Below are 13388 nucleotides of genomic sequence, written 5' to 3'. Positions count from 1 at the left end.
CAGCCGGGTGCGGAGCTAGGCTGCCTGCAGGGGCAGCTGAAGGTAGGGGATCCGGAGAAGGGTTTGGGGTGCTGCAGACCCCTCCTGGCCGGCAGAACCCCTTTTCCCAGGACGGTGCAGCGGCGGTCCGTAATGGCCGCCACAAAGAAGCTGGCAGCCGGGTAAGAATGCGCAGGAGGAAGTGGAGAAAGTGATTGAGAGGAGAAAGTTTTTCTTGGCTCCTAGGACTCTAAGACATATTTAATAAAATTCCTGAAAAGTATGACTTTCTGAATAATACCTGCCAGAAGAGGAAAAAAGCGGCTGCTTGAAGGTGCTGAAAGGATAGCTTTCCCTCTTTTCCCACGGAATAAATAACTGGATATTAAGAAACCTATTTTTTTAGGTGGAAATTGGTTTTAAGCGATGAGTGGGAAGAGAGAGGATTAAAAAGAAAATATTTGTATGCTAAGATTTGTTGGAGCAGATGCCTTAAGGATTTGAAGACTAGAATATATTGTAACAAGACTTTAAACAGATTTGGACTTTCTTTCTCTTTGATTGATATCACCCCAGAAGGAGAAAGTGAGAACTCTGCCTTGGTTTGGACTGATTGATAACTTTGGGACTGTTTTATCTTTTTTATTTTCTTTTGAATATTCTGGTTGTTGTAAGAAGAAAGAAGGAGAAAAGAAAAGAAAAGATTTATAATGGCTCTTTCTGTTGAGGAACTAAGAAATGGTGTGGAAGAAGCTTTCCTTTTCTTAGAAATGGCGCTACTAATTATCAACAAAAATTACAACAGATGAAGACAGCAGAGGAACAAGAAAGAAAGGAAGGAGCCATCTTTAATGAATCTCAGAATTTGATCCAGAAAAAAAGAAAAGAGAAAGAAAAGAAAAGAAGAGAAAAGAAGAAAACTAAAGGATTTAAGGACTTAAGATCTAAAAAAACATTTAAGAAAGGGAAAAATAAAGTGCAAAACCAATATGATGATTGTAAACAAAGGGGAAAAAGAAATACGACAGAGAAGGGAAGCCGGTAAGGCAGAGGCTAGAAGAAGGGGGGGTAGAAAGGTTTGTTGGGAAAAGAAAGAAAGGGAAAAGGTGGAGAAAAGCTACAACGTTTTGAAATTAAATGGAAAAAAGGAATTTTTTATGGATAATGGATAAAGTAAAAAGATTTTGCAAGGTACATAAGATGAGATGGTAGTATTGCAATGGTTTAAGAGTTGATAAGAGATTAAAATGTTAAAATGTTTAAAAATGATTGGTTTTAAAACTTAATAATAGGAGGGGTTTAGAATATTGTTTTAATTAAAGAGTTTAATAAAATTATGGTATTGATGTTATTATGAAATTTTTATTATAGTATTTCTTTTTAATATTTGGATTTATTCTCTAATTATGCACTTAATTGTGTTGGAGGTATTAGTTAGATAGAATGTACCAAGCAAAATCTGATTGGGTATTAGATATTATTTTAAAGATTAATTTGATTAACTTAGGGGGGAGATAGAAAGGCATCATACTCTGATTAATGATTTCAGGAGAAACTGATTTTCTTTTTTTTCATAAGGGATGAGACAAAGGGATGATAAAAAATGGACAAAAGATACAAATATAATGATTTAAACTAAGATGAGTAATTAAGGTAGAATTAAGAAGTGTGAAATATGTGGAGAAGTTAATATAGAAGGCTTAGAATGGTGAATAAAATAAGTAATGATATGTAAGATGAGCATGAATATAATTGAAGTCCATGAAGAGAGAGACACCTGGGTCCAAGTTACTTTCCAAAAAGATATTTTTTTTTATGTTTTGTGTGTTGTGTGTATATGTCTTTTTTGGGGGGAGAATTGGTAAAAACTTGTAGAAATATAGAATGAGAATAATGGTAACTAAGTCAGAAAGAAGCAGATGAAATAATAATAATGATATTGAATAAGAGTAAAGAGAAGTAAAGAGAAATTGAATAAGAGGTTTTGGTATATTATATGGAAATGGTTTAAAACAGAATCATAATTTATCTGACTTGTTAAATTTACAAGGGAAAAAGGTTTAAACATGTAATGAATAATGATAATTTGTGTGTTTTAAAAATTAATAAAACTTGTTTTAAAAAAAAAAAAATAATCACTAATAGATAATCATAGTAATAATAATAATGCAAGCGTTAAGTCATATCACAATGTAATTGGTCACCATGGGATACTTTAGTCCAGATTTCTCCAACATCCCTTTAACATCCCTTGTTAAATTGTTGTGTTTTATTCCAATTTCATTTTAAATAATAATTTATTCCAGTTTCATTTTAAATTGTATTTTATCCATGTCCATTTTACATTGTTTTTATCGGATTTTTTAATAATTTGTGTCTGGAACTCTGCACTTTGATATGTCCCAAGGGCTAATCAATAAAGTAAAGTGAAGTTATAAAGTTATAAAAGTAAGATAAAAATCTAATGAATACATAACAATAAACAAAGATGTATTCTATATTTCTTAAGACCTGAACCCATTAATTTTCCTAGGTAGGTTATCCCAATTCATCATCCCACAATTAATAATACATGTTATTTATTATTTAGGAGAAATCTATCACTGATCTTGTGCAGAGTCTTTCCAGATCTTAGACATCCTTATTGTATAGGGAAGATTCTAAAATTTACTACATGGAAGGCAAGAATAGTAAACCAGGATGAGGAAGATGAATTTCCTTAGATCAGGGGTGTCAAACACAATTTCATTGAGGGTTGTGTTTGACCTCAGGAGGCCGGGATAGGCATAGCCAGGGTGGACGTGGCCAGCTTAATGTCATTTGTGTCAGGGGCGCCTGTGGTGGTCCGAGTACTTTGCCAGAGAAAATGGGCTTCCGGGCTCCATTTTCAGTTTGGACAGTCTCCTGCAACCCTCTGCCAGTGAAAACGGAGCTTGGACAGCACTGCAGGCCTGTCCTTTGCTGTTTCCAGATCTAAGCACCCCACAGGCTGAATCCGGCCCACAGCCTTGAGTTTGAAACCCCTGCCCTAGATGTTGTTAAGATTCCATCATTCCTCATTACTTGTTATGCTAATAAAAGAGGGCTTTCAAAAACCATAATTCATATCTTTTTTCAAAAAACATTTTATTGATTAAATTGTTAAAACCTTGAACACAGTGTGATCTTCCTGACATTCCTTTTTGTCATACGTGTTACAATATATAATACATATTTTATATACATTATATATACATATATTTATACATTTATATAGTGAGGACCAGATTCCCCACTCTGAGTAAACAATTTCCATTTTTCATGAGCTTTTATAGTTAAGCCAGGATTTACTGGTCCTTGAAAATGTGGTGTAATAAATAGTACTGCAGATCACTACTACTACTCTCTACTAACTTATTTATTTATTGATTTGATTTATATGATAACCTCTCTCATATAAATGACTCTGGGCAGCTAATACAATACAAATGTCATTCCACTGGCAGCATGCAATGAATACAGCGCATAAATCATAAGAAAAACAACTAAGCATAAAACTTTGTGTCCGTAGTTGTCCAGGTTATCTGGGTCTTATGAAAATGCATCATCCACACTAAGAAGAAAAGGCACACAAGAAGTCAATAAGTAAAAATAATGAGTTTGAAAGCAGGAACACCATGACTTCCCTGCTGGCAAGTAGGGAAAGAAAGCAAATCACTATGGTGACAAAGTGACTTCCAGACTTCAAAGAAAAAACACTGTGGAACTTCTAAAGGATGCATATCATCAGATTCTGTCTCCAGTTTAGCACATCAACATACATAATACAAAATTACAACTGTCCAGCATAGAAACTGGAAAAACGAGCTTTTATTCTTAACTGTGAGATTCATTCACAAGACTGCAACGACGACACCATTAAAGCCAACATCTTTAACACATTCTTCGGCTCAGTATTTGTAAACAGCAATGGATCATGCCCAGTATTTCCTAGCCGTACCACAGATAACAACAATGATCTAATACATATCGATTTCACAGAAGACAATGTTGAAAAATCACTACGCAATCTAAAACCATCTCTATCTATTGGACCGGATGGAATATGTGCCTACTTCTTAAGAAAGCTATCCACTGCCATAGCCAAACCTCTAAGCATAATCTTTGAAAAATCTTTCAGGTCCAGCTCCTTGCCTAACCTATGGTCACAAGCCACAGTCATCCCCATCTTCAAAAAGGGAGACCCAAGCCTAGTTGAAAATTACAGACCAATCTCCTTATGCTGCGTCCCCTGTAAAGTCATGGAATCAATTATTAACCAATCCATCATCCTCCACTTAGAGACAAACAACCTACTCTCCAATAAACAATTTGGTTTCAGAAAAAAACTATCCTGTAATCTGCAACTCTTACACTGCAAAAACATATGGACGACACAACTCGACCAGGGCAAAGCAACAGACGCAATCTACATAGACTTCTGTAAAGCCTTTGATTCAGTGGTACACGACAAACTACTCCTAAAAATAAAATCCTATGGTATCTCTGGACAACTGAATAACTGGATAGAAGCATTCCTGGCAAACAGACAACAAATGGTCAAAATTGGGAGCGTCCTATCCAATTCTGTACCTGTCAATAGTGGTGTCCCCCAAGGCAGTGTTCTAGGACCAACTCTCTTCATACTCTACATAAATGACCTCTGTGATCATATTAAAAGCAATTGCGTTCTTTTCGCTGATGATGTAAAGCTGTTCAATACCACAGACAATACTACTACCCTACAAAAAGATCTTGACTATGTATCAGAATGGTCAAACAAATGGCAACTTCAAATCTCAACAAATAAATGCTCTGTCTTACATATTGGCAAAAAAATCAGAAAATAAAATACAAGCTGAATAGTCAAGATCTTGTTGATGACCCAAGCTCTGTAAAGGACCTTGGAATACTCACCTCTAATGATCTAAGTGCTAGAGCCCACTGCAACTACATAGCCAAAAGGCATTAAGAGTTGTTAACCTAATCCTACGTAGCTTTTTCTCTGGTAATATCACACTACTAACCAGAGCATACAAAACATTTGCTAGACCAATACTCGAATACAGTTCATCAGTCTGGAACCCACATTACGTATCTGATATTAGCACAATTGAGAAAGTCCAGAAATATTTCACAAGAAGAGTTCTCCACTCCTCTACTCGTTGTAGAATACCTTATGCCACCAGACTTGAAATTCTAGAACTAGAAAACCTTGAATTACGCCGTCTTCGGTCTGATTTAAGCATGGTATATAAATCATAAAATGAATCATAACATTGCAATGTCCTACCTGTCAATGAATACTTCAGCTTCAACCATAACAACACAAGAGCACACAATAGATACAAACTCAAAGTTAACCGCACCAAACTTGATTGCAGGAAATACGACTTCAGCAATAGAGTGGTCAATGTCTGGAATACTCTACCCGACTCTGTAGTTTCTTCCCCAAACCCCAAAAACTTTAACCTTAGACTGTCTACTATTAACCTCACCCCTTTCCTAAGAGGTCTGTAGGGGGCGTGCATAAGCGCACCAACGTGCCTACCGTCCCTATCCTATTGTTTCTCTTATTCTTCTTTTATTTTTCTTATATGTACCCATTTTATGTATTCACAACTATGTATACACTTATACTTATTATCTTGTAAACAATTGGCAAATCAAATAAATAAAAAAAAATAAAAAAAATATATGGACTTATGGATAAGCCCAATGGATTTTTTTAACCCAATTACCATAAAAAAAAATGTGCACCCACAAATAAACCAATCCATACTTTTATGGTGTCTTCGTTAAAAATCCAAGGGTTAAATTATCCATGGATGAACATTTACATGAGCACATATGGGAAATATGGGCACTTTAAAAAATATTGTTGTGTATAGTTGCAGAATAAGTCCATTTGCAGATAAACCGAACCCAGTTTTTTGGGTGATGTTAGCACCTAAAATTCTCAACCTATCTCAAGGCTGTGCTTTATTTTAATTTGGGATGGTCACTTTTGCTGTCTCTCTTTTTTTTTCAGAAGGAAAGAATTAATGGAACCCTGGATATTTTTCTCAAAATGAGTAGAGGACAAAAGCCAGTGGCTAATGAGAACCATCCAAATTTACCTTCTGTAAATTCATCATAGGAATAAGCGTCAAAATTATAGTTCCATCTCAGCAAATGAGCCTTCTGGCTTTCAATGTAGGAGATATAAGGACCAAGTCCTGGATGTCAAAGAAATAGTTATACAGTAATAACTTTTTAAAAGTGCCATGGTTTGATCATTTGAATTCCCTAAATAGAAGTCACTATTATTCCCAGTGATAAAGTGAGATGCAGGAAAATGTACAAAACAAGATATGGTATCTGTCATTTAAATAAAGTAAATCTAGGCAATCATTTTTCCCACTGAAATTTTAGTTATTGGTTTATTCAGTATATAGAATCTAGTTATTGATTTATCCAATATATAGGGCCACCCCAGGACATATAAATACCTGCAATGGAAGAATGGATAGTGAAGCTGCTGGAATTACCATACTGAAACTGACAGCCTTGAGGAAAGAAAAGACTGTCAAATTTTATTTCTGCTTGGAAGCCACTTCTGAACTTTTTTGAGAAATTGAAAGGGAAGAAAGGTTGATTTGGGATTGGATGATTAGAATTATATGGGACTGTGGAAATAATGCAGACAGATGCTAATCTTAGAGTAAGAGTTTCATGTATTTGTTTATTTATATATGTACCAAAGAAAGTCAGAAGTCATTCTTTTTCTATTTTTCCTCTTTTTTTCCTTGCATCTTTACTTCTTTTCTGTTCTGACCTTTTTCTTCTTTCAAATCTTTTTCTTTTCTGTTTATTTATTGTTTCACTTTGAACTTTTCTGAAAATCAATAAAGCTATAAAATTTATAGTTGCAGGCCCTCGCCAGGCAGCACTAGGTGGCTAACAAATGTTTTAAAAAATTAAACACAAAGAAAAATGATGAAATAATAAAAAAGATAATAAAATATACCACATCAGAGGTTAGATTGACAACTTATATCATTACAACTGGGTGATACATCATTGGAGCTTAAATTAAGTCTATAGGGCTTTCTTGTCAGGTTCGGACTTTAAAATCATCATAATCTGCTTGAAATAAGTTGTGAACATAGGAACATTTATTAAAAAATTGATTAATGCAAATGAATATTGCTTTATATAAATTAAAAGCAACATCCATTTGTACATTTATCTTTTCCCATTAACTCTACGTAACAATATTTAACAGATGTGAACCATTCAGATTTACTATCAGGCAGCATATAAATACCGTAATAACAAATATGAATATTATGTGATTTTAATATGTTTATATTGATTTTTTTATGCGAGGAAAAACCCTGATATATTTCAATAAACAAATGAAGATATCTTTCTCAGAATAATTGTTCCCAGATATTTAAAAGAATTCAAGCAACAAGCCAATTACTAAATTTTATAAATGTCCATAGAAATACTATAGCCCACAATTTATTAGAATTGTTTTCTTTTAAAAAAAATATTTTTATTGAGTTGCTTTTTTTTTACATCATAAAACATCATTGTTTCAACAGCATTCCTGGCATCCATACAGATTTTTGGTTTAAATATCATAATACATTATATTACATTTGTCTAATATTAACTAATAACTTCAATTATGATTACTATCCTTATATCTTTGTATAATTTACAAATTTATGTTTTACTCTCTTAAGGATTATTCCAGTTAGGTTTCTTGTCTCACTTCTTAGTTCTGTCTGTTAACCATTTATACCAATTGTTCCAAATTAGAAAGAATTCAGAGTCATCTTTTTCTTTCAGTTTCAATGTTAACATGTTCATCTCAGCACTTTCCGTTACTTTATGTATTATCAATTCTTCGTTAGGAGTATTTTGGAGTTTTCCATACCTGCGCAAAGGCTATTCTGGTGGCTGTTATAATGTGTAACAATAAATATTTTATTTCTTTTGGTAGCCTGTCTTTGATGATTCCTAGGTGGAAGGTTTCTGGTCTGAGTCTAATCTGGTACCCAGTAATCTCTTGTAACCAATTTTTGATTTGGATCCAGTATGTCCTGGTCTCGGGGTATAACCACCACATGTGGTAAAGTGTACTGTCAACTTTTTTACATTTCCAACATTTGGGGCTTATGTTGGGGTAAATTTTTGCCAATCTCATTGGAGCTAAATACCATCTATAAAACATTTTGTACATATTTTCTTTGTATGCTGCTGATACCATCAGTTTATAATTTATGTTCCATATTTTCTCCCATTTCTCTAATTCTATAGTATGTCCAAAATTCTGTGCCCATGCAATCATTGTACCTTTGACTGTTTCCTCTTCCATTTTGAAATCTAATAAATATTTGTATATTTTTGTTATAAGTTTTTGTTCCGGTCCCATTAATATTTTATCTAATTGATTCTGCCCTTTGTCAAAGCCAAAATCTTTTAAATCTTTTTTATATTTATTTTGGATTTGCAAATATGGCCACCAATCAATTATGATTCCATTTTCCTTTAGTTCTTGATTTGATTTTCCTTGACTATCTAATAATTCTTCATAGCTTACCATTTTCCTTAGGTCTAATCTATTTAGATGGATTATGGCTTCCATGTTTGACAGCCATCATGGGATTTCCATATAATACTTACCTTTGATTTTTTTTTCCAGGTTGTGATCAATGAATCTCTTATTAGATGTTGATTAAAATAGGTGTGTACATTACTTTTGTTTTCCCACAAAAATGCATGCCAACCTATCAGGTCATGTCCTTCTAATGTTAAGATTCTCTTGTGTCTTAATTTAACCCAGTCCTTGATCCAACTCAACACTGCTGCCTGATAATAGAGCTCCCATTCTGGTAATCCAAGACCGCCTCTGTTCCTATTATCTTGTAATAATTTCATTTTAATACATGGCCTCTTGCCCAACCAGACAAACTTGGATGACATTTTATTTAGTTCTATAAAGAAAGATTTCCCTAATTTAATTGGGATCATTTGGAATAGATATATTAGTTTCATTTTCAGCGTTGCTATTCTTCCTAATATAGACAGTTTCAATTTGGCCCATAATTCCAATTCTTTCCTAATTTGCTTAATCAGTTTAACATAATTGTCCTCTTTTAGTGATGAACATCTATCTGGGTGATAGCCAAATTCCCAGGTATTTCACCTTTTTTACTATTTGCAGTCCCGTTATGTTTTCTAATCCTAACTTTCTGTTTTGTTATACAGTTTTTGACTATCATCTTAGTTTTATTTTTATTTATTTTGAATCCTGCCACTTCCCCAAATTTTTCTATTTGTTGCAACAATATTGGTCCAAAATTGTATTGGTATATATTTTATATTGGTATATAAAATCATACATTGCAATGTCCTACCTGTCAATGAATACTTCAGCTTCAACCATAACAACACAAGAGCACACAATAGATACAAACTCAAAGTAAACCGCACCAAACTTGATTGCAGGAAATACGACTTCAGCAATAGAGTGGTCAATGTCTGGAATACTCTACCCGACTCTGTAGTTTCTTCCCCAAACCCCAAAAACTTTAACCTTAGACTGTCTACTATTGACCTCACCCCTTTCCTAAGAGGCCTGTAGGGGCGTGCATAAGCGCACCAACGTGCCTACCGTCCCTGTCCTATTGTTTCTCTTATTCTTTTATTTTTCTTATATGTACCCATTTCATGTATTCACAACTATGTATACATTTATACTTATTATCTTGTAAACAATTGGCAAATCAAATAAATAAAATAAAATAAATAAAATAAATTCATTGCATCTTCCACTATAAATACCAAATCATCGGCAAATGCCTGAATTTTATATTCCTCATTTCTAATTTTAATTCTGTGAATCTCTGGGTTTTGTCTGATTGCAGCTAGCAACACTTCTAAAGACAAGATAAACAGCAGAGGCGAAATGGACACCCTTGTCTCACTCCTTTTGCAATTTCAAAATCTGCAGTGCGATCTCCATTTAGTAATATACTCGCTTTTTGATTTGAGTATATTTCTTGTAATGTTTTTTCTATATTGGTGCCAAAATTCAACTTTTTAATTTGATATAATTTGATAATAAATTATTATTAGAATTGGTTTCTATGCACAGGAAATATAGAAACCAATTCTGAGAAACTAATAGCCTGATAAATTACCATTCTTTACTGTATCATTACATTTTGGTATTAAAAATACATAAAAAACAATGTTAAGTATGATAAATATACCTGCATATTATAGCAGTTTCTGTTCAAACCCAGTCATAATGTTTTCTATTTCTTTAATTTCTATTTTTAATTAGCTCTAGCAAAAGGAGTACCATAATATTGATTCAAGTAATTTAAAAAGAGTGCATACTTATACAAAATGTCTTTCAGAAATCTCCGCTGCACCATATCAAAAGCTTTTTTCTTTGTTCAACAATTTGGCCATTATTTATTTTAATTTTTTAAAATATGCACCCACAATATTAAGTAGTAATATCATATAGACATTTGGCAGTTCTTTATAAAATTAGATCATACAGGATGAATAATCAGAAATAATACAGATAGTCCTTGACTTTACAACTACAATTGAGACTGGAACTTCTGTCACTAACAGAGTCGTCATGAGACCGGGCTTGATTTTGCAATTGTTTCTTGGCACAGTCATTAAGCAAATCCTACAGTTGTTAAGTGAATCTGGCTTCCCCAATTGACTTTGCATGGGGAAGCCAGATGGGGAGGTTGCAAGTGGCAATCATGTGAGCCACGATGCTACAACCATCATAAATGCATGCCGGTTGCCTAGCACCCAAACTTTGAACATGTGGCCATATGTGAACATGCGGCTGCAAGTGTCAACTGGTGCTCCATTCGAAATCCAAGAAAGAAATACTTAGACTCTTTTACTTAGAGAAAAGATGTCCTTTACTGGAAATGAAGTGGTAGCAACAAGAGGATTCTGAATCTGAGGAAATAGGCGCATAAATCACATATACAAAGTAATGGAAATGTTCCCACCCCCAATAGTTCAAATGGTTCTTCCAATTAAAAGTTGTGAATATCATCATGTGGACATCTTCAGGTGGTGATGAAGTTTCTGTCCGTTGACCTTGGCATACTTTGATAAATGTTTGCAGCTGCGCAGAGAAAAGAAAGCTAAGCAAGAAATAGAAACCTAAGCAAGAATGTACTCTCCCCCTCCTCAGTTTACACAATGCTAGTTTTTACCACCTCCAGCTCGCTTCCCATACTTGTCCCCCTCCTCCCCCGTTACTTATGGCAGCTGAAAGATGCAAAGCAGAAATAGAAGATCTTGAAGTATGAGGATTGGTCATAAGTTTGAATGGCCATGAAATAAATGGTCATGAGTCAAGGACTACAGTATCTGTATTTATTGTCTTGGTGCTAGAGGTGCTGCCAGTATTTTTGCATCAACATTTAACAAGAAAATCAGATAACAGCCTGAACTTACGACAAGACCTTTTCTAACCTTCAAAATCAGTTATATAAATCTCACTGAGGGTCATATTTAAAAGAACATCAATATAATTAATTCAGAGTATTAAGATACGAACCTTAATATGTCCTGTAGCATTCAGTGGGCTAATCATGTGGACTAGGAACTTTTCTTATGTTCATAGATGTAATAGTAGCTATGGTTTATGGTTCATAAAAGCGGATCATGAATATCTTTTTTCTACATTTTAAAAAATCTCCCTGTATTACTTTTATAAATAACACCAGGCCACAAATATGTTTAACACTTCTTCTTCTTCCTATTTTCCCCACCACAACAAATCTGTGAGGTGGGTTCTGTGTGTGAGAGAGAGTGACCAGCCCAAAGTCACCTAGCTGGCTTTTACATCTAAGGGGACTAGAATTCACCGTCTCCTTGTCGTTTTCTTGTCTGGTGCTTTAAACCATGAGATTCGACCAAACTGGTTCTTTGGAAGAGCTATTCTGTATGAAAAGTGATTTATTAGTCCCTCAATTACATTTGACTCAGTATTATGCAATGAAATACATATATGTGATTCATATTTGAACCAGAATCATTAGGATTTTTTAAAATAATCTAGATATTGTTGTAAATGTTTCAGCATAGAGCAAGTGATTTATCAGGTTTTTCACTCACTCCCGGTAACAGATAACAGATAATTAGAGTTGGAAGGGACCTTGTAGGTCATCTAGTCCAACCCCTGCCCAAGCAGGAGACCCTACACCAGGGGTGTCCAACCTTTCACCTTCCCTGGGCCACATTAGAAGATGAAAATTTGGTTTGGGCCGCACATAATTAAATTAAATTAAATTAAATTAAATTAAATTAATTAAATTAAATTAAATTAAATTAAATTAAATTAAATTAAATTAAATTAAATTAAATTAAATTAAATTAAATTAAATTAAATTAAATTAAATTAAATTAAATTAAATTAAATTAAAATAAAATAAAATAAAATAAAATAAAATAAAATAAAATTATTATTTATTATTAATTATTAATTAAAAATTTTTTTTTTTTATTTTATAATTTTCGACCAAATTTTGTGGGGTGGGGGGAAGGGGGAGAAAGCTTGCCCACCTCGTGCCTACCTCTCCTCCTGCAAATTATTTATTTTTATTAATTTTCCGGCCAAATTTTGCGGGGTGGGGGAGGGGAAGAAAGCTCGCCCGCCTCACGCCTACCTCTCCTCCTGCAAATGCAGCAGCGGCGGTGGCGGGGCAGAAGCAGCAGCGGCGACGGGGGCAGAAGCAGCAGCAGTGGCGGTGGCGGCAGCAACAGCAGGAGGTGGCGGGGCGGGACTTTTGGGCTGCGGCTGCTCGCCTTTTATGTTGCTCGCCTCGCCCGCCTCGCACCTACCTCTCCTCCTCCTCCTCGCTGGATCTTTCATGAAGGTTGGGGTGGGCGTTGGGCCGCATTACGAGGCGACCTGGGCCGCATGCGGCCCGTGGGCTGGGTTGGACAAGCCTGCCCTACACCATTTCTGACAAATGGCAGTCCAATCTCTTCTTGAAAGTCTCAAGTGATGGCACTCCCACAACTTCTGAGGGCAAGCTGTTCCATTGGTTGATTGTTCTCACTGTCAGAAAGTTTCTCCTTATTTCCAGGTTAAATCTCTCCTTGTTCAGTTTCCATCCATTATTCCTTGTCTGGCCTTCGGGTGCTTTAGAAAGTAGCTTGACCCCTTCCTCTCTGTGGCAGCCCCTCAAATATTGGAACACTGCTATCCTGTCTCCCCTGGTCCTTCTCTTTACTAGACTAGACATGCTCAGTTCCTGTAACCGGTATCATTGCTTTATGTGACTGAGTGTATATTTTGTTGCAAGAGTGTAAAGGGAATTAAGTTCCTTTTTAACACT

Source organism: Notechis scutatus, chromosome 3 (assembly GCF_049901735.1).
Source record: "Notechis scutatus isolate UNSWTSFEM ecotype Mainland chromosome 3, rNotScu1.2, whole genome shotgun sequence".
In the NCBI taxonomy this organism is placed as follows: domain Eukaryota; kingdom Metazoa; phylum Chordata; class Lepidosauria; order Squamata; family Elapidae; genus Notechis; species Notechis scutatus.
This window is presented reverse-complemented; position numbering follows the sequence as displayed.